Here is a 27398-nt window from a genome sequence, read left to right as displayed (position 1 = left end):
GGATGACAAGATCATTTGGGGGATATGGGTCACTGCCACCCGCATGCTCAGATCAACCGAAAGCCCAGAACCTCCGAATATTTTTTTGGAGAAAATGAGCTTTTGATTGAATTGGGATGTCGGTGGAAATGGGCGTTTGGAGGATATGATGTGCTACCCGAGCCCAATACCGAGAATAGCAAGCTGAGTCATTACATGCCCACTTGTGCCCGCTTCTCAAAGGCCGGCAGGAAAAAGAATAGCCCCGCTGTAGTGGAGCTTAGCGCCCTTCCCCCTTTTTTCCTGGGAAAGGGAAGCTCAGATAGTATGCTGAAATAAGGGTCACACTTGGCGGATAAATACCTTCTGGACGTAAAGCCCGCGTCGTGGCAGCACCGGGCGGCAAAAAAAAGTTGTCCCGAGGAAGCGCTGTACCTACACTCAGATATTTTCATTTATCTCAAGAACGGTTGACTTTACACGCGAGATAGTGGTACCAAAACGTGCAGGACACATTTTAGAAGAAAATGGATTGAGCAAATGTCGCCTAGGGATTATTTCTTTTTCTGCTATTCGCTTCAGAAGTCCAAGGTCAATTTTTGGCTATTTTCCACACGTTCTACAACGTCTCAACGAAAAATCCAAGCGAAAATTGAAAATTTGATGAATCCATTTTCTCATAATTGTTAAAAGCTATCAAAAGAGACCGATATCGTGAAGATCGGACGGGTATTTATCGAGAAAAACAAAAAAGTTTGCCCCATAGAAAATACATGGGGCCGCGACGGGTGGTATCCCCTCTTAACTAATAGATCTGAACGTGTCCTGCAGGTTGATTATCTTGACGAGATCAGTGATCATAAGGCGGTTTCGATTTCAATGGACATTAATTATGTGCCACAGAGTAAAACGGCTAAACGTATTTTTGATTATAAAAATGCGGACTTGTCTGGCATTCAGTCGTTTATGCAAAACTATGCTTCAGAGTTTGCATCTTCATGGCGTATCCGATCTGTAAATTCAAATTGGTTGTCGTTTAAAAATGCGATCTTATGCTGCGCGGACATGTATGTCCCTTGTATCACAATCAATGATCGTTATAATTGTCCTTGGTACAGTTGCGAGCTGAGACGCTTGTCAAGAAAAAAGAAAAGACTTTACCGGCAGGCCCGAACGCACATGATGCGTGGGAACGTTATCATTTTCTTGCTTCAAAGTATAAACAGAAATTAAAAATTTCAAAAAAGAAATTCTACAGGGATGACCTGTCGGAAATGCTACGAAACAACCCTAAAAGATTTTGGAACACAGTTAGGTGCCAAGCTGGGCAAAATGCAAATAGACCCTTGCTTCACGATAATGGGGAAGTTATGTCCGACGAGGAGCGCTCTGTTGCCTTGAATAATTATTTTTCCTCTGTGTTTGTTCAAGAATCGGACATTCTCCCACGTGTACTGATGTTGAATGATGAAAATGTTACACATGTGAATGACTACGGACCAATTGTCTTTACAGCTGAGGGCATCTCTAAAGTAATAGATTCCTTGCCTCTATCTAGTTCTCCTGGTTGTGACCACATTTCTTCTAAACTATTAAAAATTACTAAAAACTCGTCGTCAAAGATACTCCAGATAATATTTCAACAATCACTGGACTATGTAGAATTGCCCTCAGACTGGAAAATTGCAATTGTTACTCCTATTCCGAAAACTGAGAAACCCACTGACATCTCTCAATATAGGCCCATTTCGTTAACGTGTATTTGTTGCAAAGTTATGGAGCATATTATATGCTCACATGTCAGAAAGTTCTTAGACATAAATGAAATTCTGTTTAGAAATCAACACGGGTTTAGAAAATATCGTTCATGTGAATCACAGTTGTTCGAGTTCGTCACTGATGTCTTTGAATGTATGAATAACGGGAAACAAGTTGACGCAGTTTTTATCGATTTTAAAAAAGCGTTTGACAGAGTCCCGCATAAACGACTTTTAAGTAAGATAAGACATCAGGGCATCGACAAAAATATCACAGAGTGGTTTTCATGTTTTCTAACTGATAGAGCACAATGTGTTAAATGGAATGGCACACTATCCCCCGTCTCGAAGGTTTTGTCAGGTGTCCCACAGGGATCTGTCGTGGGCCCTCTTTTGTTTCTCATTTATGTCAATGACATTCATTTAAACATTCATAGTACTGTGCGGCTTTATGCTGACGACATGGTATTGTATCGGCAAATCACTTGTTTAGACGATTCTGTTATTCTTCAAAATGACTTGCTTTCTTTGTGCGATTGGTGCAACAGATGGCAAATGGAGATAAATGTATCTAAAACTAAATGTATGAGCCTTACAAGGTCGAAAAGAATCATAGCAAGTGATTATACCGTTGACGGTATACAGCTAGATCGGGTTACTGTGTATAAATACTTAGGTGTGCATATATGTAATGATCTTTCTTGGAAATATCATATTGAACAGACTTGTTGTGCCGCCTTGAGGACGCTTGGTTTTTTGCGTTCCACACCATATCTTGCATCTTCCGAAGTCAAATTTTTGGCATATACCTCATTTGTACGATCAAAATTAGAGTATGCCTCGTCGATTTGGAGCCCATGGCAAAATTATCTTGTTCAAAAGTTGGAATCTGTGCATTCTAAGTCGGTCCGCTTTATATTTAATAAATACGATCGCGAATCCAGTATAACAGAGTTTAAACGACAAAAAGAAATTCCCTTGCTAGCAAATAGGAGAAAGATTCATCGTCTACAAATAATTTACAATCTTTACGATACAAATTCTGATTATCTTTCTGCGGCACCGCCCTATTCTGAACGTACACGCCATCCCCATACATTGTTTGTTCCCCTATCACTGACGGAGTATCACAAAAACTCGCCCCTGTTGTCAGGTGTACGGGATTGGAACATGCTTCCGTCAGACGTTTTCCAAGGCGGCGGACAAGCACGATTTGTTAACATGTGCGAGGAGCTGTATCTCTTTTAATGTATTTACGCATGTGCGTACAAATAATTAAGTATGCTGTGTTGTTTCTCGAAATAGGTTGTAAGTATGAAATAATGTTCGTTTTTTGTTCTCTTAGTGACCTTTGTTACTGTGCAATTGCCCTCTTTTGGTGTAACCCTCCCCCCTTATTTAATGCCTTACGGCCCTTAAGGTAATAAAACGAAACGAAACGAAAGAGTGTCTGTGTGTGTGTGCTACAATAGGACCTCGATCCTTATTCTGAAGGGGCTCGTTATTTTATTCACCACATCGCCACCAGCAATGAGGTGGAGTATAGACCCTGGCGATGGAACTCCCTATTCCTCATCTTAAAATAACGTTATTATCACGAGTGCTTTGCAGTTGTTCAGCTGTCAGCGTATTTCATAACAGAAGTTCGAAGCGCTGTGCACGAAGAGAATGCACATGCATGACTTATCACACACGCTGTAGGAGCGACTGCACATACGAGGTTAACACAGCTGTTTATTTGCTTCCACCGTACCTCACAGATTAAAAGAACAGTGGAGCAAATTGGCATATTGGCGTAGGTTCTGCATCCGATTCTTCGGCACAGCTGAGTGACTGTGAGGGGAACCTGCAAGCACAAGCGCATTGTGTATAGAAAATACATGGTCTTGAGATCTGTAGGAGCAGTACTTTCTTAGTACGCAATGGCACCAGCGAAGTGCAAACAAGTCCGAGTTGTCAGGTGCACGCGATACGAATAAACAGATTTTTCTTCAAGATAAAGAGCTTACCTGCGAAAAATTATCCCTCTTTCTCTGTCCGCGTGAAGTGTACTCAAAGCTGCAACAAACTGGCATAACATGCCCTTTAATTTAAAAGAAATTTTAAAAAATACGGTCAGCACCGCTTGAACTAAATGCAGACGACAGGATGCGATGGGCCCACCAATACTACCCTACGGATATCAAAACTGGCGTCCCCCAGGGTAGTATCCTTGGGCCACTGTTATTTAACTTGTATTTAAATGACATAGTTCATACTTGTAAATATGCTAAACTGGTTATTTATGCAGATGACACCACTCTGTTGTTCTCTGGCCAAAATGCTGACTCCCTTATAACTATGGCAAACGAGGATCTGCATAATCTTTACCAATGGACGACAAACAATTCACTTAAGATTAACGCAGGTAAAACCAAGGCAATTCTATTTAGGCCAAAAAATAAGCAGGTCTCCTTAACTATGTCGCTAAAAATTGGTGGTGATAAAATTGAATTTGTTAATAGTTAAAAGTTACTCGGTGTTTATTTTCAGAGCAACGTCACCTGGGACGATCACGTTGAGCACATAAAACGTAAAATATCTAAATCTGTAGGAGTCCTCTGCCGAAATCGCTACATATTACCTACTAGAATAAAGTTAATGATCTATAATGCTTTAATTCATTCGTACTTAAATTACTGCACTCTAATTTGGGGGACAACGACACATGGTAATTTACACTCTATATTAAGGTTACAGAAAAAGAGCCTGAGGAGTATAGCTCAATTATCGTCTCTAGACCCTGTAGACTGTCTCTTCACCAAGTTTGATATCATACCTGCTCCGAAGTTATACTATTATCGACTACTTACAATATATAAAAATGCTGTGAAAACTCATAATAGCACTTTTCTTAACTTATTAAAGCTCACAGCCCCCTCCTCCAGTGCTAACACACGTCACAAAGACACGTGGAAAATTCCGTTCTCAAGAACGAACTATGGTAATCAAAAATTATCCTTTCAAGCGCCTGTAATTTTAAATAAATTTCAAATCTATGCAAAAACTTCCAACAAACAGATTCGTCAAATGTTACTTGTCTAAGTGTGTCTGATTATGTTCCACTTGCCTTGGTCATTAGTATTGATAGAATGATTTGATATGTGACACAGTGAACATTGCCTTGTGTGTGTTTATCGTTGACAACTGTCACGGTCAGAGTGGGAACCCAGAGCCTTGTCAAGCTGCTTCTTGCAGCTTTTTGCACTGGGCCTCCCACATTGTACATGCTACAATGTAAAATAAAGTTTCAATTCAATTCAATTCAATTCAATATGGCGGCCGGTGACCACGCTGTGGAGCACCCAATGCACGATCCAGACTATACTACAGAGATCAGTGGTCCCGACTTTCGGGGAATGCTTTTGGAAGTTATTATCAGTGTGTGTAATGTAATTACGTGAACATTCACTGTTGTGTTGTCAGATATGCTTAAAACCGAACGGCAATTGGCGATAAACAAAAATTATACTGCTAAAATTTTCTCAAATACGTTAACACAAACGAATTCATCGAACAGCGACATCTTAATAATTTATATGACAAGAGATAACGCTTCAAAATTCGTGTTCCACCCGCGGGCGCATAATGTACCAACCATGCTCTCAAAATGTTATCAAACTCAAGAAATGAGGTCAAAAGCAGTTACTAAACCTAAATAAGCAGAGAAAAGTTCAACTGACCCGTAAAGGTAACTTCCCTGCTGCACACCGCTGCAACGCGGAGAAGTCACTTTGACTGTTTCCGAATTTTGGCATCTGTGCCAAGTTTGCCGTACAAGGGAACCGCAGACGATTGACTGACTCTGGCACTTCTTCTAAATGTTGAATCTAGAGGTACCCTACAACGCATATCCACGGGAATATTACAGTGCATCATACATTACCAGAGATATTAAGCGATGGAATCGTTTCGTGCGTGAAAATCCCCATACCTCCCATGTAGTATTCACGTTCCGAAAAGCGGGATGTCTGGGGAACCAAAGGTATTTCATGTATAACGATATTTTTCGTTTGTATAAGCTTAGAATAGATGTCTGAACGTGTATCCTCGGGAATATTGCGATACCTTGAATAGAACAGCTGCTACAGCACTTTTCTATTGTCTTGGCGGCAAGTTTCACTCAATAGTCGCGAGAGGGCGCAAGGCGTCGCTGCCCACGAAAGCTGGGAACGGGTGCTCTTCGACACTGGTAGCCATCGTTCCTATGTCCGTCAAGACGTCGCCACACAGCTCCAATGCCCAGTTCTTGGCACGGAGAGCATAACCGTATACACCTTTGGGCGTAGCTAGACTCCAACAACGTACCATTCTCGGAGGGTGGCAATAAATTCGCAGTGCAACGTTTTTCTAGTGAGCTTGAACAGTCATTAGTCATTTTAGCAATAAAATCGTGAATTCACCGTTCTTACTTGAGGGAATACGGCATTGAAACAAATAATATTTTACCATTCTTTCTTGAAGGAATACGTTTGCCTGGTGCAGATCGAACAGAAGGCTTCACAACAAGAGCGTCAAGTGAGGTTCAGTGTGACAAGGCCGCTCGAATTTCAACAACACAGCCACAACACGAACAGCGTTAGTTGCGTATATTGGACATCATAATGTAAGATTCGGCTAAGTCTCTTAGTCATTTTAGGAATAAAATTTAAGTTTATTAATCATTTTAGCAATAAAATCGTGAATACACCATTCATACTTGAGAGAATACGGCATTAAACAAAGTATTTATTACCCTTCCTTCTTGAAGGAATACGTTCGCCAGGTGCAGATCGAACAGAAGGCTTCACAACAAGTGCGTGAAGTGAGGTTTAGTGTGAAGATCCTGCTCGAATTTGAACACAGCCACAACATGAACAGCGTTAGTTGCCTATCTTGGACATCATAATGGGAAATTCGGCTAACTTTATTGGTAATTTTAGCAATAAAATCGTGAATTCGCCATTCTTACTCCTGGGAATACGTTCGCAGGTGCACATCGAACGCAAGTCTGCGCAAGAGCTGCGAACTCCGTAATTCAGTTCATAAACGACTCTGGTTTAGTGGAATGAGCCCGCTCGGGTCTCAACGATACAGCCAAAAGAAAAGCATTAATTCCGCATTTAAATACAATAAATCTTGGCATTCAAACAGATAATTTATTACTCCTCATTGTTTAAGGGATACGTGCACTAGGTGCGCATCGAACAGAAGGCTTCATAATAAGTGCGTCAAGTGAGGTTCAGTGTGACGAGCCCGCTCGAATTCCAACAGCACTGCCACAGCATGATCAGCGATAGTTGCGTATCTTGGACATCATAATGGAAAATTCGGCTAACTTTATTAGTGATTTTAGCAATAAAATTGAATTTTTTATTATAACTTGAGGGAGTACGTTCGCAGGGGCACATCGAACGCAAGTCTTCGCAAGGGGTGCGGACTCCGTGATTCAGTTCAGATGGTGCGGCCTGATCTCCAAAACGACGAACCAAACTACGCAGTCTCGCCTGAGCTACAAGTGCTGAATGCCCTGAGGTTCTTTGCAAAGGGACGATACCTCTGACATACACGGGTTCAGCGAGCCGACCCAGTCACGTATCGTCCGCAGAGTATCAGCGGCCCTAGCAAGTAGGCGAGATGACTTCATTAGGTTTCCTGAGACTTCTGCCGAGCAAGACATGGGAAAAGCAGACTTTAGAAGAAGATTCGGCTTTCCACTTGTCGCTGGAATCATAGACGGCACCCACATTCGCATCATAAGTCCTGGTGGCCCAGTTGCACAACTTTACATAAACAGAAAGGGATACTACTCCTTGAACGTGCTGGTATACGGGGTGTTTCACTTAAGAGAGACCCGTAATTATAAAAAAAAATATATGCATGAGACAAAAATTAGAAACCTTCTGCGTCATATTTGGGAAGGTTTTTGCCGCCCAAATAGGTGGTTTCCATCAGTGTACCTCATTAATTTGTCTAATTAGCTTAATTGAACTAAAATAATTCGCAAGGAAAGGCAACTTTTTTTCGCTAATTAGGAAGCCCTTGACCACAACACCCCATTTCAGTCACAATTACAGGATCTTTCACGATCTTTCCACAAAAATTAGAGACCCGAAAACTTCCCATCTCTGCAAGCATGTTCTTGGATTTCATCAGTGGCGGCGCTATCGGCAAGTCCCGAAGACACTCCCAGTGCGCATGGAAACGACATGAGAAAAACAGAAAAAAGGAGGACGGGAACCGATCCAATCACACATTTTGTCTTCGCAAGGTTATGTGTTTTCAGTCATCAGTTACCGATAATCACCGACATCAGATGTTCTGTCTCATTTCCTGTGTTGTCCTTTCCTCCTCTCAGTTGTCTCGCGACGTAACCCCCAATATTATTATTATTATTATTGTCCTTTCCTCCTCCCCATACTTTAGGCGGGGAAACTTGAACGAGGCGCCTTGATGAGTGACGGCTCTTCGGGTAGTTTTTACGTGTTTTCGGGTGTCAAATTTTTGTGGAAAGATCGTGAAAGATCCTGGAATTGTGACTGAAGTGGGGTGTTGTGGCCATGGGCTTTCTAATTAGCGCAAAAAGTTACCTTTCCTTGGGATTTTTTTGAGTTCAGTTAAGCTAATTAGACAAATTAATGAGGCACACTAATGGAAACTACCTGTTTGGGTGCAAAAACCTTCACATGTATGTGAGGATGCCCACCTCTGGCGTGGCATGTCAGTTGCTGTATTTGGCTAGACATATACAACATGTATAAGTGCACTGCATGTTAGGGAAAATGGCTGGAACCATGACTGTGAGCGGAAGCGTTAAAGGGCATTAAGCGACTGGTTTAGGAAGTCGCCGACGACTTGACTATAAGGTTTGTAAACAGGAAACCTCTGCCGGATCACGGACAATTGCTCAATGGATAACTGCTCTTCGGACATTTGCTTATTCCCCAAAGGATAATGGCGGACAAATGCTCACCAACCGTACTATTCAGCTGTTATTTCGTTACTTTATTTGTCATGTTTCGTGGCACATACAACAACACTGTTATTTTCATAAATTCGCAGTTGCTTCGCGGCGCCAACACGGAATTAATAATAATTATTTTCATAAATAAAGGAATGAATGACACAAATTGCATAACATAACTGCACAAGTGAATCTGACGAGGAGCTTGCTGCTTGAAGCTCGTTTCCATTCGTTTCTGTATCGCTCTCGTTCCAGCCAGCTGCACAATCACGTTACTCACCGCCGTTGCGGAGCCGGCTGGCATTCTAGGAACTGTATTATAGTTCACACGCCGCAAATTGGGTTTAGATGTCAGCAACAATGCTATCTGTAACAGTCAGTTCATTTGTGCACTTGTTCCTTTTTAAAATAGTGGTTTTCGCTTCAACTTCAAAAAGGTTAAACCCAAGAGCGCAGGTGTTCAGTCGACATGCATTTGGTTGTTGCACGTACAGTGTATTCGAAGAAACACGCAGCTCTGTGCCGAAAGTGATGATGACTGCTGTTCCGGGATTGCTGCTTTTTTGCCTTTTTGGATATTGTAAGTCATTTTACAATCTTCAAAACAGCATTGCTGCGGATTATTATGGGTATAAATGCGACTTGTTAGGAAGCGACATATCTGCGGTCTTCCTTTTCCTTAGAGCAGTATAGGGCAGAGTATAAACGTTTTTGATTTCATTAGGTATGCTTCTGAGCCACTTTCCTTGCGCACGGTTTTGTGACGGTATAATGTTGACAAACGAACCAACTAATGCACACTTGTCTGTATTAACATTCGCCAGGACGATTGAGAGTACTATGGTATGGCAATGCATACGCACACTTGATACAATGAATACTGCACATTAGGTACGTCCTTTGCTATTTGGGGCGCTTTCCAGAGGAGGTGGTGAGCAATTGTCCGGCTTCAGCGGTTCTGTGGTGAGCAGTTGTCCCGGATCCAAATTTCATATCTCATTTTGATTGATTGATTTTTAAAAGAAAAAAATGGAGATGTTATATCTCATTTTCTTTACCTCAGCCGGCTTGCTTCTTCGCCTACCTTATCCAAGATACTCTATGTTCTCAATGGGGCAGTTCCACTTGAAAGCGGAGTCCGTTATCATTTCTTCTTTAATGCGTTTTTTTCTTCTTTGTTTCATCTTAGTACTCCACCGCGTACAATATTCATTATCAATAGAGAGCTAACGAAATGACTGCCTTTTGCAGTCGTCATGCCTCGTCATGTTGCACCCATGTTTATTTGCCATGTCAACGTATATAATTTCATGTAACATAGGTTTCATACATAACACCGGGCAGATGGTCACGAAGGGATTCCAGTGGCCTTTGCAGAAAATTGGCCGCCTGACCTGGAACACAGTTTCACTTGGCGTGCACGCTGATTCCCGCTCACAGGAAGGAACAAAGGGATTACGGGGAGGCCAAAACAAAAAGCTGCTCTTAGAAGATGTAGCAGCTCCTATCCTCCAAACGCCCATTTCCACCGACGTCCCAAATCAACCAAAAGCTCATTTCCTCCGAAAAAATATTCGCAGCTTCTGGGCTTTCGGTTGATCTGGGCACGCGGGTGGCAGTGACCCATATCCCCCAAATGCTCGTTTCATCCTAGCGCCCAGAACCACCGAAAGCGGGATACTCAGAAAGGACACGCTTCCCCCGTTTAACAGGGAAAGGAGGAAGGGTGAGCGGATACTAACTGTGCGGGTATCCAATGTACAGCTCGAAACAGAGTTACTCGCCACTTCGACTGGCGGAGCTAATGCCGTGGGGAGAGCAACCCTAGCGGCTCTTACGAGAAATAAAGGCAAACAGTGTTTCGATTGTCCCACTGTTGCTGCTGGAGCGTCCGCCTTGCCATGAGCTGTAGACTCAGCATTACCCTCAGCTGTGGTTATCAGCGCGACGTTTGTTTGTGTTTGTGGCGATTATGTAAAGATGTATGTCGGCTGATATCGCGCGGATGCGATGACTTTGTCTCATTGATACACGCGAAGGTAGTCGTGTTCGCTCAGTTGGGCATTTTCAGATTTGTGATGAAACAAATGAGGATGCACGGAGTCTAGTGGCAAATTTATTGGATTTGGTGTCCACATTTGTGTGTTAATGAGATAACAGCATTGCATCCGCGTGATATCGGTCAGTATGCACCTTTATATAATCGCCTCAAACCCAAACAAACGTCGCGATGATAACCACAGTTGAGGGTAATGCCGAGCCCACATCTCATGCCAAGGCGGACACCCTCGCAGCATAATGGCGAGTTGGGGTGATCATTTCGTGGCAACGTTTTTTCCAGATCGCATGTTCGCGTGGCGCTTTCCGAACGCCCAGAATTTGCCAGCTAGCACTTTTTTCGCGCGGTCTCGAAACTATCGAGCAGCGGGTTGCCCAACTACGAGAGGTGTTCAAGTCAAACCGGGACTTCCTGTCTTCTGAGTATACAAATGCTGGACAAGATGGCCGACAAAGAGGTGAGCGAGCACATCGAACAGCGAATTGTCATTAAGTTTCTCGTGAATGAAAGTGTAAAGTCATCTGAAATTCACAGAAGGCTTCAGGCTCAGTATGGCCACGATACACTTAGCCGCAGCAAAGCGTTTGAGTGGTGCAAACAGTTCCGAGACGCCGTACATCAGTGCCTAAGCGCCGCTAGGGTGGCTTCCCGATTTGGCGGTCGAAGTCGCGTTCCAGTTAACTCTGCCTCGAGCTGTGCTTCCTGCAGCTCACCAGAGAGGGTGATGTGACCCTAGCCATCACGTGAGTCCCTGGGTGCTGCTCATCCGGTGCTCGAAATGTTCTGTAACGTGGTGTACGCAGTCCGCTGACTTCTACAGCTTCTTTTGTTTCCGTGCTTAATAATTCTCCTTAGAGATCTAGCATCTGGATCTCCGCGAGATGTAACAGATATGACTGATATAAAAATGAGAGCTGATGCACGGAATCTATATTAAAGAAGCCTCAGCTTGGGTGGGTAGAAATGACACGACCCTCTCGGTGTGTACAAATGAGATCGCGTTCAAGAAGTCATCTGAACATAGAGATATTTCGAAAATGAATTTTATACGTATGCACGTTGCTCACGGGAGAATCACTATTTTCGGAAGCTCATGGAGGTCCGCGTCATGAGGCACGGAAAAAGAACATGATGGGAATGGTATGTCTTGTGTCTGGAACATATAGCGGGACGGCGGAAAACACACAAACCTCAAGCGCCTTTTGAGGAGATTGACAGTTCAGACGATATGTTGGCTTCATTGCATTCATACTGCTTACAAGGTTTTACTAGGGGGTTGTTTCAGCCGGGTAATAGAGTGTTTTCTGAACGTCGAAACCAGTGATGGCCACTAACTACTTCTACAGTAGTTTAACTATAACTACTAACTATTTCGCGATGGAGTAGTTCAACTAGTAGTTCAACTACTGTTCAGGGGACGTAGTTAAAACTACTTCTTTAACTACTGCAATGTATTTTAACTACATTTATAACTACTTAACGTTGTCCATCAACACCAATCCCATTCTATAGTGTTCTTGGACACCTAAATATGAATCATAAGCAGTGATAAAAGTGAAGGTTTAGTACACATGCACGGCACAATTGCTCTGCACCTCCGTTCTCATCAAACAAGTAGCCCAAGGTAAAAGTCGGTAGCGCAATCGTGCCGTAAAGCTTGCGGCAAAATCGGAAGTAGTTGGCGCCTGCAGTAACCTAACTACTGCAGTTAACTACTCGAAATAGTAGTTTAAGTAGTAGTTGCCACTACATTTCTGCAAGTAGTTTATAAATACTTTTTAACTACAATGAGGTAGTTTAACTAGTAGTTTAACTACTGGCCATCACTGGTCTAAACTGTATTAACAGAACGCATTAAAGAACACAAAGGAGGAGGCCCTTTTTGTAACCTTTTTCGGGACCTGTGCCGTGGGCGCTTTGTTACTATTCGTTTTCCATTTTCATGACCTACACAGTGCCTGGACTTCAGTCACTTATATGGAAAATATCTCTCTATTCGGATCGGATCACTTCTTGAACGCGTTCAATAATACCTTTCCTTGGCAAACTTCACTTGTGAGTCAGTTGCAGGAAGTACATTGAATTCCCGCACACCCAAGAACCGCTCACCCTTCCTCCTCTCCCTGACAAACGGGGAAGCGTGCTCTTTCAAGTATCCCGCTTTCGGTGGTTCTGGGCGCTCGGATGAAAAGAGCATTTGCGGGATATGCGTCACTGCCACCCCCGTGCCCTGATCAACCGAAAGCCCGGAACCTCCAAACATTTCTTCGGATGAAATGAGCTTTTTGTTGATTTGGGACGTCGGTGGAAATGGACATTTGGATGATATGGGGCCTAACCCTTAGAAAAAGGCATGTCGTCAAACCTCTTCGCCCCGAGGGAGGTCATTTACGAGAAGCGGGACGTCCCGCAACGACGTTGAGCAGCGACGTATTCTGTGAAGCACAGTATTAGCGTACAGCTTGGTTCCATAGTTATTCGATGTCCGTCCATTACATCGGCGCCGTTTTATCGAACAGCGTTTCGTTGAACGACATTGCATCAACGCCAATTCATTAAACCGCATTTCATCGAATGACTCATGATCTCTTTCATGATGAATCTGTTTCATGATCATTAGAAATTACATTTTTTTAAAAAATCGAAGTATCATATTTATCGTTAGGGAACGAAAAATGTTCATGTTTTGGCATGATAACTTCGATTTTGCTGGTGATGCTGATGATGATGGTAAAAGAAGAAATATGTCGTTTGTCGACTTATTGGAACGGTGTCATAGTGGCGTTCCCTACGATTGCTAGGATCAACTGTGGGGTAGTCGACAAAGTAGCGACTGTGTATTTGCTTCCATACGAATCGGTTTCTAACAAAAATGAAAAATGAAATAAAATAGAAGTAGGCTCTATAGTATAACCAGGTTGTGCCTAGAATCACTAATTAGACCTGACAAAACTATATTTGCGTCGGGTGTGTTCGACACTTCTGGCAAAATGATAGGGTGTGAAATCATCGAAGTATAACATTCAATCGTAATCACACCAGGCAAATGCGGTAGGGGTAGTGTACGATGTACTAGAACTATCTATTTGCGGCAAAAAAGGAGGCACACAGAATAGAACGAAATGTTTTTTTGTTTAGAATCCGTCTGCGTTTCTCTCATTTCTATTTGCTTTTATTCTTTTTTTTTGGGTGGGGGTGTATAGACTGTACAGATTAAAAGGAACTGACAGCAATATCATGCAAAAATGGGAGGCGAGAGATTATTGACCGTGTGTCACAAACGCTAGGATACACTGCCCTCTGTGTGGTGCGGTTGTAAGATAAACTCCCTGAGGTAAGCCTGAGCGATGGACCCCAGTAAACCACCGATGTCACCGATAATGTTGCACTCAGGACGACGAAAAAATCTTGACGACATCCTGGAACATATTTTTGACATACTTGGGATGTAATCAGAAATGCCAAAATAACATCCACGCACGTCCCAAAGGAGTCCGTCGTACGTCAGAGACGACCTTTGACGGACGTCAAGTGGACCTTTAACCCGTGGCTTAGTCAGTCTTACTGGCTTTCTCTAAACGTTACATCAACGCTGCACAACAGTGCATGAGTGGGACGAACAAGCAACGTGAGATCAAACACTGTATCTCCTATGAAACTGAGCTTCATAGCATCGTATCACCTCATCAGGTATTATATCACAGCGTAACATGACAGTCATTTTTCCGCAACTGGTTATTGAGCACTGGTCTTTGAAAGCATGAAGTACACAAACACACACAGCACCGGTACACAAGGCATGTACCCGCAATGTCCGGAATGCGACGACGAAAATATGTTGAAGCACTGAGATAATCGACGATCATGCTGCACTGCGTTTCGTATACCTGGTGATTTGCGATGTCCCGTCCGGCTTGCCTTTCGTGCGCAAAGATTCACGCCATCCAACTTCGGCGAGATTCTGTTTTCACCATAGCATCACAAATACGGACTCCCCTGCCTGCCGCCTCATGTGAGCTTAGCCTGCAAGAAATGTACTTTTAAAAACACTGCTACAGCACCATGTCACCGTGAAGTACGCATCGATGTGTATGCATACCCTTACATAGAACGCCGATGGTAGCGGTCTGACTGCGTTCTCCCTCCAGCAATCCCATTGCCTGCGAATACGGGTAAGAGCATGGATACCCGTGTAGTAACGTGGATGTCTCCAACACTGACTACATACCTTGAAAACGGGTAAAATCTTGAAAATGACGCCCGGATAACGCCACTTGTTGGGGATCTACAATTCACATGCACCCGCTACGACGTTTCGACACACATCTAGAAGAGACTGTAAGCTGCGACACATTCTACTTCCCTGCAAATTATTTATTAAAATCATTCGGCAGTTTTTACATTCAAGAGCATAGCTGTAAAGGCTTGTACTGCGGTGGAGCAGATGACGAAGTTGCATGGGTGAAGCATATGCCCACATGCTTCGCAGTACTCATAAAAGCTCTGCAACGGACTTTAGCGTAACTTAGCTGATGTCTTTCAACTAGGGATGTGCCAACCGAATCCACGAATCTTCGAATCCTAGGCAGAGATTCCAGATTCGCGAATCCTAATCCTAGTGCCCGAAACGGCGAATCGAATCTCCCCGAACCACGTTTTTTTTTTGTTTGTTTTTCAAAATGGCGGCTCCGGAGCCCGTCGAAAGCCTCATTGACCGACAGGTGTTTTCTTGTTTGTTTGTTTACATTGCTCTAGACTGAAAGAGTTTAGGCAGGAACTGTTACATTACAAGTTTAAAAGTAACTTTTTTTGCTTGAGACGCGAGGATTTATGCATTTCTTGTTGTCGATGAACAACGTGTTGAATAATTACGTAAAACAAGAACTATATATGGGTATATTTTCTCCTGAAACTGAAGCATTATTTAATTTGTTTTTCTTGGAACAAAGGCATCATACTCTGCTTCAAAACACTTTCCACTAGAAGCGTCTTTTTCCTGGCTTTTGAAACTCTTTTTTAAAGAAAAGATTGAAAAGATTCGAGATTCGTAATATTCGTGTGTTCGTATAGCCTTACTTGTATTCGGAGTCGGGTTCGACAAATTTTGGATTCGTCACATCTTTACAGTTACAACATTTCTGTGCTGTATCTTCCCACGTCGTGTGTGTGCTGTTCCAACTGCGTTGTTCACAGAAATGAATATGTCGAAAGCATCTGAAATTCACAGATTCAACATTAGTAACAGGGCCACTGAAGCATCAAATGTGACATCTTCACCCTGATAAGTGCTAGTAGGGTAACGAGCACTAAAAACTATATATAAACAGCACTATAAACTAATAGAAACGCACAAGCTAGGAAGGATGCCAAACAAAAGTTGCACGAAACATGGCATACAGACACAGAACTAACCCCTAATTCACGAAATCGCAGGGCCTCTGGACGCATCTTCCAAGGTACACACATAAAAGCACTTCCAAGCAACACTGGTACGGCGTAAAACACATTGACAACAGTCCGGGGCACGAGAGCGACGACGAAACGCGCGACAACGGGAGCAAAAGCAAACGCATGCGAGCGGAACGAAGTTTACAAGCGAAATGGACGCCGGAGCTCAGAAACGGCAGAAACGCTCCCGGAGGCCACCTGTCCAGGCACTCTTCGCAATATGGCAAGGGAACGGAGGGTCGCTCGAACACGGGACCAACGCTATCGGAAAGAGGACGTTTTCCTCGTCAAAAAGAGACCTCAATCACCTTCCTACGCCAGTAAAAACACGTTGTCGAAAAAAATGCACCGGCCCCATGTGACACGGGTGACACGGGTTCGAATCCTGTCATCGGCTGTGCTGTCTGAGGTTTACCCTGGGTTTTCCGAAGCCTTTCCAGACGAATGTCGGCACAGTTCCACCGTTAAGGCTAGAGAGATGTGGTAAACTTTACCACGTGCTCTGCGTCGGGAGCAGTACGATCTGCAAATATGAACGGGCTTCTTTCAAAAAATAGCCCTGAAGTTTGAAAAAAACGAATTTTACTAACGCGTCTCCGCCTACAACTTCCAAACCGCTAGAGATCAGCTCCTGTGTGATTTGAGTGATCGTGGAGCTATTCCAGACCCGTTTGCACCTAAAATTTGGTCTCGATCCGACAAACGGGGCGGGAGTTGCAGGACTTCCAAGTTGAGAAGGGCCGACTGAAGCCTAGAATTTCCAAATATCTCGACAGCCGTCACGATTTCTCACAAGCCGCGAGGTCTACGCTGAGCGGAAAGAAAGGGGGTTCGTCACAACAAACCGCGTCCCGATATGACTGCTGCAGGCCAAGATATTAGACACGGAAACGCATCGAGCGAGATAGCGGCGATGTCGCTCGATGGGGCTAAACCATGACAGGATGGTCAAAAAACGCCTGTATCAACCGCCACCTCAAGTGGCATGTGCACTACTCACTTGAAGTCTCCATGCATATCTCATATAAATAGTATCCACGTACCGTCATATGCCAAATATGTGCTTGTATGTTTGATGTTTGGTCGAGCGGATGAGCGGTAGTCATCCCCATATCATCGTCATCATGTATCTCTCTCTCTCTTGGTCGACTAATAATGGACTCGTATGCATGTTCCACAACCGAATAGGACATCCCTTTTTAAGCACTAAAAATTTTAAATTGATTTCCAGAGGACTAATATGTACTGCTGCACGTTCTTTCATGTTTCGGGTTTTCAGGGACCCACAACTGGTCGACATCTGTGACGAAGGTTGATAAGTGAGGGGTCGAATCAAGAATGAGTATGGGGCCTCCTCGTTCGGAGATGTAATAAATGATGTGGAATCGGAATAAGATTCATTTTGGTTGGTGGTTATGTACTTTACATGTTGATGCATGTTCCAACCCGAGAAGGAAGGGCATGTGTACGCGACGCGCGGCCGCGAAACGCATGAGCGGTCTTGACGCTCAGTATCTTGCTCTAGATATCTCCCTAATCAGACGAGACCTATGGTCACCAGTATCTCTAGTTCTGCAAATCTTCCTATTTCTACTACTAGTGTCGAATCCATAATAGTGTGAACCAGGCTTAGCACCGCGTTTCACGTAACATGATCGCGTCAGAACACACAGTGGTAGGCCGACAGTGGTAGGTCAGGTAAACAGTGGTAGGTCAGTGTTTTTACCGAGGACTTTTCACTTAGCATGTTATGATGTGAACGCGAAGCACACGACATCGGGGACAATCGTCTGCGCTGCGTTTCCATGCGTGTGCTCGGCTGACGTCATCATGGTATTACGATCACTGGAGCTTCCTTAGGTGCAGAGGGAGTGCGAAGCTGTAAAGCTCCTTTTTAATGTTTTAGCATTCGAATCCTCGCTACGAAAGAAGCGCGGACGGAAGTCAGTAGTCGGAAGTCGGTAGCGCAGCCATGCTTCAACAGCTCCCCATAGAGCTCAGTGTTTAAGAAAATTCACACAACACCGGGCCATAGGAGCCTATGACCGGGCACACGACCAAGGAAATTGCAACACTGTACACATATGCATAACCAGTCGCCCAATCAGGAGCCTCAATCTTTAGATGGCCTTTTTGACAGTCTTGGCTACCATCGACTTCTAGTGGATTTCACTCTGCAGCCGTGATTCAGTATTCAAAATAACTAAAGCCACTTTTGGCTAAAAGAAACATGTATTTGGCACATAGCGCTGATTCAGAGATCTGATACATGGGTGCACTGTGTGTACAAGGCCCGCTGTGTGGCTGACACACTGAAACAAAGGTACAACTTGAAGCAGAACGAACACACTGTTCAATTCGTAATATGGAACCAGTCTCATGCGTGCGTATCATTTCGTGATGAGCATCTGTTTGTTTTTGCTGGTTGCTGTGCGCCATATATTACAGCGAAGCGGAAAGCGCATGTGTGGCACGTAATCCTGTCTTTGTTGTCACTCCTCAAAGTCCGACGGCGCCCGAACATACTCTTCACGCTCCAACCGCTCCAACTCATGAAACATTCCAGTTCCGCAGTTCATGGAGTGTTCGTGAGATAATAGTTGTGGGGGGGGGGGGAATATAGGTTTATTGCAAAACAAAACACGTAGTTGTGTACAAAAACAGCACATGTGTAGAATCACACTGACGCACGGATGAGCCCGGAAACATATTCCTACAAATTGTTCGGTCGACTGACACCACCAGAACACGGAACATAGGATGACGCCGTGCCTGCCGTGCTATTTGGAAACTATGCTGAAACGGCCGAGGAGCTGCACGCAGTTACACGCGTATCAAATAGGATTGCAGGCCAATGAGCTTGGAAAAAGGTGTGTCGGCGAAGTGGTACATATTATACAGCCGCATCCGCGGGTATCTGAGGAAGACTGGTGCATCTGTGGTGGTCGACATATTCAGACGTGTCTGTGTGGGCGCGCCATGGGTTATCAAAGCTGTGCAGAGGAGCGGCAGCGAAAGAAGGCTGATGCTGCGGGACGGCGTCGCCAAGCTGAATCGGAGGAAGCCCGAAAGTATTATTTGGCTGTGCATGCTGTCTTGCGTCAGTGTTGTGTCGGGTTGTGTGTAGGGCTCTGCACCGTTTCTGAAGTGTCGTTAAAGGGTTGTGTAGCGTTGTGAAGCAGAGTTCCCAAAGAGTTTTCAAGTTTTAATGGTAATCCATTTTCACCAGATGCACCAATGGATCGGCTATGTTTTTAAGATGCAAGCTGTTTTCGGAAGGGAAACTTGGCGAAGTTGACTGTGAAGCGGTGTCGAACACTACCGTACCGGTCTTTTACACTCATTGCCGGATGCGATAGTTCATTTAAGGCAGCTATAAGTAGATAGGAGCAGGAACACTGCAAACACTGTTAAGGCAAATGCTGTTGCCATAAAATGCGTAGGTATAAGAAATAATTAAAGAATAAAAATAAAAATTTGGTAAATAAAATAAATAAATAATTAGGTCTGTGACGCGCGCTGCGATTACTTTCCTGCTTCGTCAGTGGTACTAGAGTATCATGTGAAGATCAGGCTTGAATATTAGAAGTGCAATGTGCTCCCCAAAGTCAATAATTAATAGGTTGATGGAAATGTCCCTCTTAATTTGTCCCCTAACTGAGAATACGTACGGCTTCCTAGTAGCAGCCCCGTCGAGTAATCCAATGACGAAAGTGAAAGCTGAGGCAACTCCACTTTTTATGAAAATTTGTTGCAGCTAAAAAGAAGCACCCTGTATATCTGTGCGCGCCACACGTTTTATGCTAGCTGAAATAACATTTTCGTCCTTCGGAAGACAAACTCACGATGTGTATCTTCTCTTCGTACCTGTTGCAGCTTTAGTGACATCCGATTTTGTGTGCCCAAGGAGGACAGCGTGTGACCCGTTGAGCTTCAAAAGTGTGAGTACTTATCTTTCTGCGTATCTTGGTGATAACCTTGTTGTGTTCCTTTTTGTACTCTGAAAGGGTGCTTCTAACGCAGTGACGTCCAGCACTCCTTCCGGCTAAAACCGTTTGCGCGTCAGTCTGTCGCTAATGTGCAACGCGTGAATTCCGAAGAATATGTTCAGGGAAACTCGCCTTCCGCCATGACATTAAAATGACACGAAAAGCACAAGGTTTTCCCGAGTAGTTTTTAGATTCCATTCCTTCTTGGTGGATGAAGGCTGATGTGCTTATCTCATGTCAGATGGAGCTCGCTTCAGTAAGCCAAGTTGGGCTTCGGTTGTTGTGTACAAGTTGTGCTTGTGCAAGCTTCGTCGACGTTGTCGTTTATGTTTTCTAGTTTCGCGTTTGTTTGTTACGGGCTCGGCAAATTGTTTTTGTGTCAGAGGTATTGTATATATCGCTGTAGTTTGGTTTTGGGATAACGAGTAGTGATTCGTCTAGACGTGTCATGAGTTCCGTGCGATGTGGGAGGATGGAGACCAATAAGACGTCGAGTGACGTCATGAAACTGCATTAAAGTCGGAGGCCCTCCGACGCGTGGAGGGTTAAGTTTTCATAAATTGGGGACTAAGAAAGTTTTGTATGCAGAAAAATTTCATAATAAAACGCTTATGTAATGTAACAGTTTTTCCCTGCCCGAAGGAAAAGTTACTTTCAGAAAGCAAAATTTATTTGACATGGAAATCCTGCAAAAATACAGATTTCTGGCGGGATACTATACACGCTGCGTGATCTCCGTGAATTAAAAGGGGGCAAGGCATATATCAGGGGGGGGGGGGGCGGCCGCTCCTCTTTCTCCCAACTTCTCACTTCCCTGAATTGAAGTTAAGAGCTGAATCCAAGGAGAACTGACGAATCAGCAGACGACTCAATGGAATGAGAGAGGGACGGGATGGGGGGTGACTGACAACGGCGGTAACTCAACGCGTGGTTTCGAGGATCAACCGATTGGCACAAACCGAAGGGTTAGCAACAGAAGACGCAGATACCGTCACTGCCTTATTCGGGGGAAACCTGAGGCAATGTGGGACGACAAAGTGCATCGAGCGGATTAATTCCTGGTACTGAGTTTCCAATTGGAGCTGTTCATCGCCGTTGTTAGACATTGCTCGAATGGATTGAGGGAGCGAAGATCGTTGCGACGGAACGTCCACGGGAGCAAAAACCCAGAGCCAGGGCGCAGAGAGTGGGTATGAACATCATCGCTTCGAAGCCCTTCCACACCTTCATCGGCAGCTTGACGGAGGGCATCGGTGTCCTCAGTGTCGGGCTTGACTTAATGTATAAAATCAGGTTATGTTTGCCATTTTGTGTCCATGAGCACTTGTAGCGGTTGACAGGTCAAACGCAACCAGGATGCCTAGGGTATTGGTTGGCAGTAGCAACATTATGTTGGGCGTGAGGCCGGATGAGAAACTCAGACATTGCCACTAGGGCAGCGACACCGTCGCCTCTGGTTCGTTCGCGTATTTTTCCCCATGCGGCGCGTGTGCGGAGGGCTGTCCGCGCGCTTATAACATGCATAGACATGCCAAGAAGGGTCATACACAAGTACAAGTGAAAATATATTTATTAGAGTCATTAGTGTCAGGAATTACGTTATGACTCTGCGTGAAGGGGAAAAACCCAGCATGAAAGCATGAAGCAGAATAAACACAATACACGTAATAAAGAATATACTTATTACAGGTATGATGCTATAGCATTGAAGGGGTATCACAATTTTTTTATTTGTGGTAATCACACAAGTTTTTAATTAACCAGAAGGAGTAGCACATTTAATCAAAGAAGATATTTTTAATCAATATGATTACAATCAAAATTACAAGTTTTATTATAAAAAGTCTCACATTATTATATGTGAGAACCATAGTGGAGTTTTAATTACAGAGTTCTGATAGATGTATGTAACTTCAAGAACAATAGCCGGGCCGACTTCTCTAGCATTTTCTTTTATTATTTTTTCCAGCGCGCGGTGGCTGGCGCGCAGGTGAGGGGCTGTCCGGCTGCTTACCAGCGGGCCGACGGGCTCGGCGCGCCCTTATCGTAGTGCATTTTTTTCACTCTGGGCCGACTTCTCTAGCGATTTTTTTTAGCGCGCGGTGGATGGTGCGCAGGTGTGGGGGCTGTTCGGGTGCTTACCAGTGGGCGGACGGGCTCGGTGCGCCCTTATCGTTGTGCATTTTTCATCTTGGGACGACTTCTTTGGCGATTTTTCCACCTGGGTCGACTTCTTTCGCGATTTTTTTTTCAGCCGGCGCTGTGAGTGGCGCGCAGGTGAGGGGCTGTCCGAGTGCTTACCAGTGGGCCGAAAGGCTGAGCGTACACTTATCGTTCTGTATTTTTCCACCTGGGCCGACTTTGGCAATTTTTCACCCGGGCCGACTTCGTTCGCAATTTTTTTTCAGGCGCCGCGTGAGTGGTTTACATGTAAGTAGGGACATGCACACTCTCATCCCATCCAGGCGACGATACCGTCACACCCGGGCCGACTTCTATCGTCATTTTTCAATATGGGCCGACTTGAATCGCTAATTTTTTCCCGCTACAACAGGTGTGCAGTAGCGGTTTACATGCAAATGATAGTAAAGCCAAATAGTGGCAGGAATTATGTTGTAACTCTGCGTGAAGGTGAAAAACCCAGCAGAGAAAAAAAAGAAAGCAGAAGGAATGCAATACACAAAATAAAAAATATGGGAAGCTAAGTTGAATATTCCAACACGACACAATTAATCAATTTCTTATGATGTGAATAGCACACATGCAAGGAAATAACGAGAAATACGATCAACAGCTAATAGAGAACCAAAACCCATCACGTAAACAAGAGGTACACAAAGGATAAATAATTGAAAAAGAATCTATCAAACCGAGAAACATGACGAATTTAATACAGCACAGAGCTAACGCTGAATAGCAGACAAACAATTTGAACGGTTCATCGTCCACACGTAAACAATAGACAGGAAAATAATATCGAAACAAGATCAACAGATAATAGAGAGTCAAAACAATGCACAATCCAACACGTAAACAAGAGGTACACAAAGGATAAATAGTTGAAGAACAATCTATCAAAACGAGAAACATGCACGCACTTAACACTGAATAGCAGAGAAATACTCTGAACGACGCATCTGCCTACGTGTAAACAACAGACACATGCAGGAAAATAATTGAAAAAGAATCTATCGAAACGATAAATATGCACGGATAAATAGCAGAGAAACACTCTAAACGGCGCATCTGCCAACGTGTAAACAACAGACACATAAAGGAAAATAATTGAAAAAGAATCAATCAAAACGAGAAACATGCACGGAGCTAGCACTGAATAGCAGAGAAACACTTTGAACGGCACACTATCCACACGTAAACAATAGGTACATGCAATGAAATAATGAGAAATACAATCAGCAGCTAATACAGAACCAAACATATGCACCAAAGCAAACAAGAGGTACGCAAAAGAAAATAATTGAAAAACAATCTATCAAAACGATAAACATGCAAGGATGAATAGCAGAGAAACGCTTTGAACGATGCGTGTGCCAACATGTAAACAACACACAGGAAAATAATAGCGAAACAAACTATCAGACCATTAAAACTTTAATAAATTGAAATGGAAATAATATATCTTTTGAACTATCATAAAATCAACCTTGCGACCTAACAATATACAATTTTCGTCCTACAGAGTACAGACTAGTACTAGTACAGAGTACTAGAGCAGTCAGAGGCGTATCTAGAGTGTGGCAGGTGTGGACAGGTGCCATGGGCCCCAGATGAACAGGGGCGCCATTATGTGGTCGGGTGTGAATCTGCCAGGTCGGGCACTCAACCTGGCACATTCGTACATGGTCTAAAGAAAAACCGCCATTAGAGAGGTTGTAGTGTGAAACCTAGTGCGGACCACACGAAAACCCATCCCCGAGGACATCATGTTAACCATGTTGCCATGGGCGCAGGTAGCTCTAGATACGCCACTGAGAGCAGTACAGATAAGCTTTACACAGTACAACCAGACTTGAGTCCGGTAGGGTCACTCTCTCCCTCTATACAGCCCAAAGCAAAGAATCCGCACATCTGTTGTCAATCTACGGGGTGGGGAAACCCTCTCTCTTTTTCACATTCTTTCCTCCAAAAGGAAATATCCTTAGGACCGGTGCACAGAGACGAAATTTTTTATCGGTCGCAAATAGACATTGGAATTATTCGATTCTCAAGAACACAATAAGAATTCTATCAACAAACAATAGCACGCAAAAAGAAAAACAAATCTAAGAATATACTTTTATGTCAGTGCAAACGGGTTTTAGAGAAACATTATGTAAGCAAATGAGAAATATTATCGGCACAAACAATAATCAACGAAAACGAGAAACGCTGCATTTTAATGTATTTCAGATCTGACACAACTATTATGCATACATTATTCTCAACTCACAAAATATCAATCGAGTGAATATCTGAAGCAGGGAGAGAAAGTGAAATTTATTCAATGATAGAAACGGTACTCATTCGAAAACGAGAATCAAATTTAATTACATCGTTTTATGACAACTTTGCAATAGTAATTTCTACATGCAGAAGCCGCAAACAAACAACTCGTCTGAAATGCAAATTAATGTAAAAGTTTGCTACAGTGAAAATCATCGCACACAACTTAAAAATACTTTCCCAACTAGTAGAATATTTTTATTAATATCAATCGAGCGATCATCTGAAGCAAACTCAAGCCAGTAATTTATTTAGGGAAACACTTTCTGACCAAGCAGGGCGATACATCACAGGAACACATCTTTTTCATTCAGAGCCCACTAACAACAACAACAAAAAGAACGAGTGAGAGGGAAGCTGAGCTCCCATGCACTTTCGGCAAGGTTACGCCCCACAGGGAGTAGGGGGATCCCAAAATGGTCGTGGTCAAAGTCATAAACTAACTACAACTCAAGCCGGGAATTCAGGATTCTAGTGCGTTTAAAGCTCGCGTTTTTCTCGCTCATGACATCTTTTTTGTAAATTGACTTTCATAATTCTCACGACAGGTGGATATTAATAACATTCTAAACACGATAACATAATAAATTTTTAATAAATAAAATTAGCACCGATATGATTTTATTAAGTGTCGAGGCACACTACAAAACAGAACAGACAATTGCTATACATAGAATAGATGGACGGATTTTGTACTCGTTACCATAGGTCATGGGAGGACCTGATGAAAAGCTGTGCTTGAAAAGGAGGAGCCTCGAAACGATTCAATTATCGCTGCATTTCAATACGTCCTAGACATGGTCGTATTCGGAAATATGGTGCAAATTATGGAATTCAAGATGCGAGAACTTGTATGCCGAATCTACAATAGTTATAAAAATATTTGCACGTCAACATCGGAAGGACCACTGGGATTGGTGGTGGAGTTTTTGAGGTTTGCTAACGAAGAATTGAAATACACTAGACCAAACGTAATTGTAATCATTGCAATGGGCATTGCATTAATCAAGAAAGCAATCAGATCGAATTATCATGTACAAGCACTCTATATCGAACGATTCATTACGGATTTGTTAAAATTACACCTAACGGTTGAAATGGAAAGTACAATCTTATCACGTGATATATTCCACCCGAGAACCTCTACACATTTATTTTATTCTACCAGTCAATGATGTCGAATGAACAGAAGTTCAATATTGTCGTGCAAGGTCTGATGTATCATCACTTATTGAAACTCAACAAACATATCAATTGTGGTGGACCACGGGACGATTTTCGTCTAATACTCTCTTGTACGCCATTCAAGAATCTTCATACAAAGAAAGGAAACATCAATAAGAGACTGTGCAAGTTCAACGCAACAAAGTGCAAGTTGTTGAAGTAATACAAACAAAATTGTTGAAGAATCGCTAATTGAAATTCCATGCGAAGATCCTTGTACATAGTGTGGAATAAACGTCTCCTTAGCAATCTTCAATCTAATCATAAGCTGTTTTCGTTGCGATGTGTAGAATACATTACAATGATGACAAAGAATGCATTTAACATTTCAGTTATACACTTGTTTATTTCGATAAATTACAGTTCTATTCCAAACTCTGAAGTTTTTCCGTTTGTTGTCTTGATTTATGAATTCCGAAGACATCAAGTAGTTTATTCTGATTATTGGGCGCTTGAATCCATCGTTGATTAACGCAGGTGATATGTTGTCGCCGTGTTTGTATTGCTTCAACAACTTGCACTTTGTTGCGATGAACTTGCACAGTCTCTTATTGATGTTTCCTTTCTTTGTATGAAGATTCTTGAATGGCGTACAAGAGAGTATTAGATGAAAATCGTCCGGTGGTCCACCACAATTGATATGTTTGTTGAGTTTCAATAAGTGATGATACATCAGACTTTGCACGACAATATTGAACTTCTGTTTTGTTCGACATCATTGACTGGTAGAATAAAATAAATGTGTAGAGGCTCTAGGGTGGAATATATCATGTGATAAGATTTTTTATGTACTTTCCATTTCAACCATTAGGTGTAATTTCAACAAATCCGTAATGAATCGTTCGATATAGACTGCTTGTATATGATAATTTGATCTGATTGCTTTCTTGATTAATGCAATGCCCATTGCAATGCTTACAATTACGTTTGGTCTAGTGTATTTCAATTCTTCGTTAGCAAACCTCAAAAACTCCACCATCAATCCCAGTGGTCCTTCCGATGTTGACGTGCAAATATTTTTATAACTATTGTAGATTCGGCATACAATTTCTCGCATCTTGAATTCCATAATTTGCACCATATCTCCGAATATGACCATGTCTAGGACGTATTGAACTGCAGCGATAATTGAATCGTTTCTAGGCTCCTCCTTTTCGAAGCAGTTTTTGATAAGGTCCTCCTATGACCTATGGTAACGAGTACAAAATCCGTCCATCTCTTCAATGTATAGCAATTGTCTGTTCTGTTTTGTAGCGTGCCTCGACACTTAATTAAATCATATCGGCGCTAATTTTATTTATTAAAAATTTATTATGTTATCATGTTCAGAATGTTATTAATACCCACCTGTTGTGAGAATTATGAAAGTCAATTTACAAAAAAGATGTCATGAGCGAGAAAAACGCGAGATTTAAACGCACTAGAATCCTCAATTCCCGGCTTGAGTTGTTGGAGTT

The 27398-nt window shown here is 43.0% G+C and overlaps 1 long non-coding RNA gene across 1 annotated transcript in view; it reads left to right on the top strand.

Moving 5' to 3' along the window:
- Positions 1-9019: 9019 nt before the first annotated feature.
- LOC135382990 (uncharacterized) overlaps positions 9020-27398 on the top strand; it is a 45125-nt gene continuing 26746 nt past the window's right edge. Inside the window, exons 1-2 of the long non-coding RNA XR_010419590.1 lie at positions 9020-9298; positions 20102-20166. This is a non-coding gene — a long non-coding RNA (uncharacterized LOC135382990). The remainder of the gene's footprint in view (positions 9299-20101; positions 20167-27398) is intronic.

The sequence above is a fragment of the Ornithodoros turicata genome, chromosome 2 (assembly GCF_037126465.1).
Source record: "Ornithodoros turicata isolate Travis chromosome 2, ASM3712646v1, whole genome shotgun sequence".
NCBI classification, from domain to species: Eukaryota; Metazoa; Arthropoda; class Arachnida; order Ixodida; family Argasidae; genus Ornithodoros; species Ornithodoros turicata.
The sequence above is the reverse complement of the archived record's forward strand: the minus strand, read 5'-3'. Positions and strand labels throughout refer to the sequence as shown.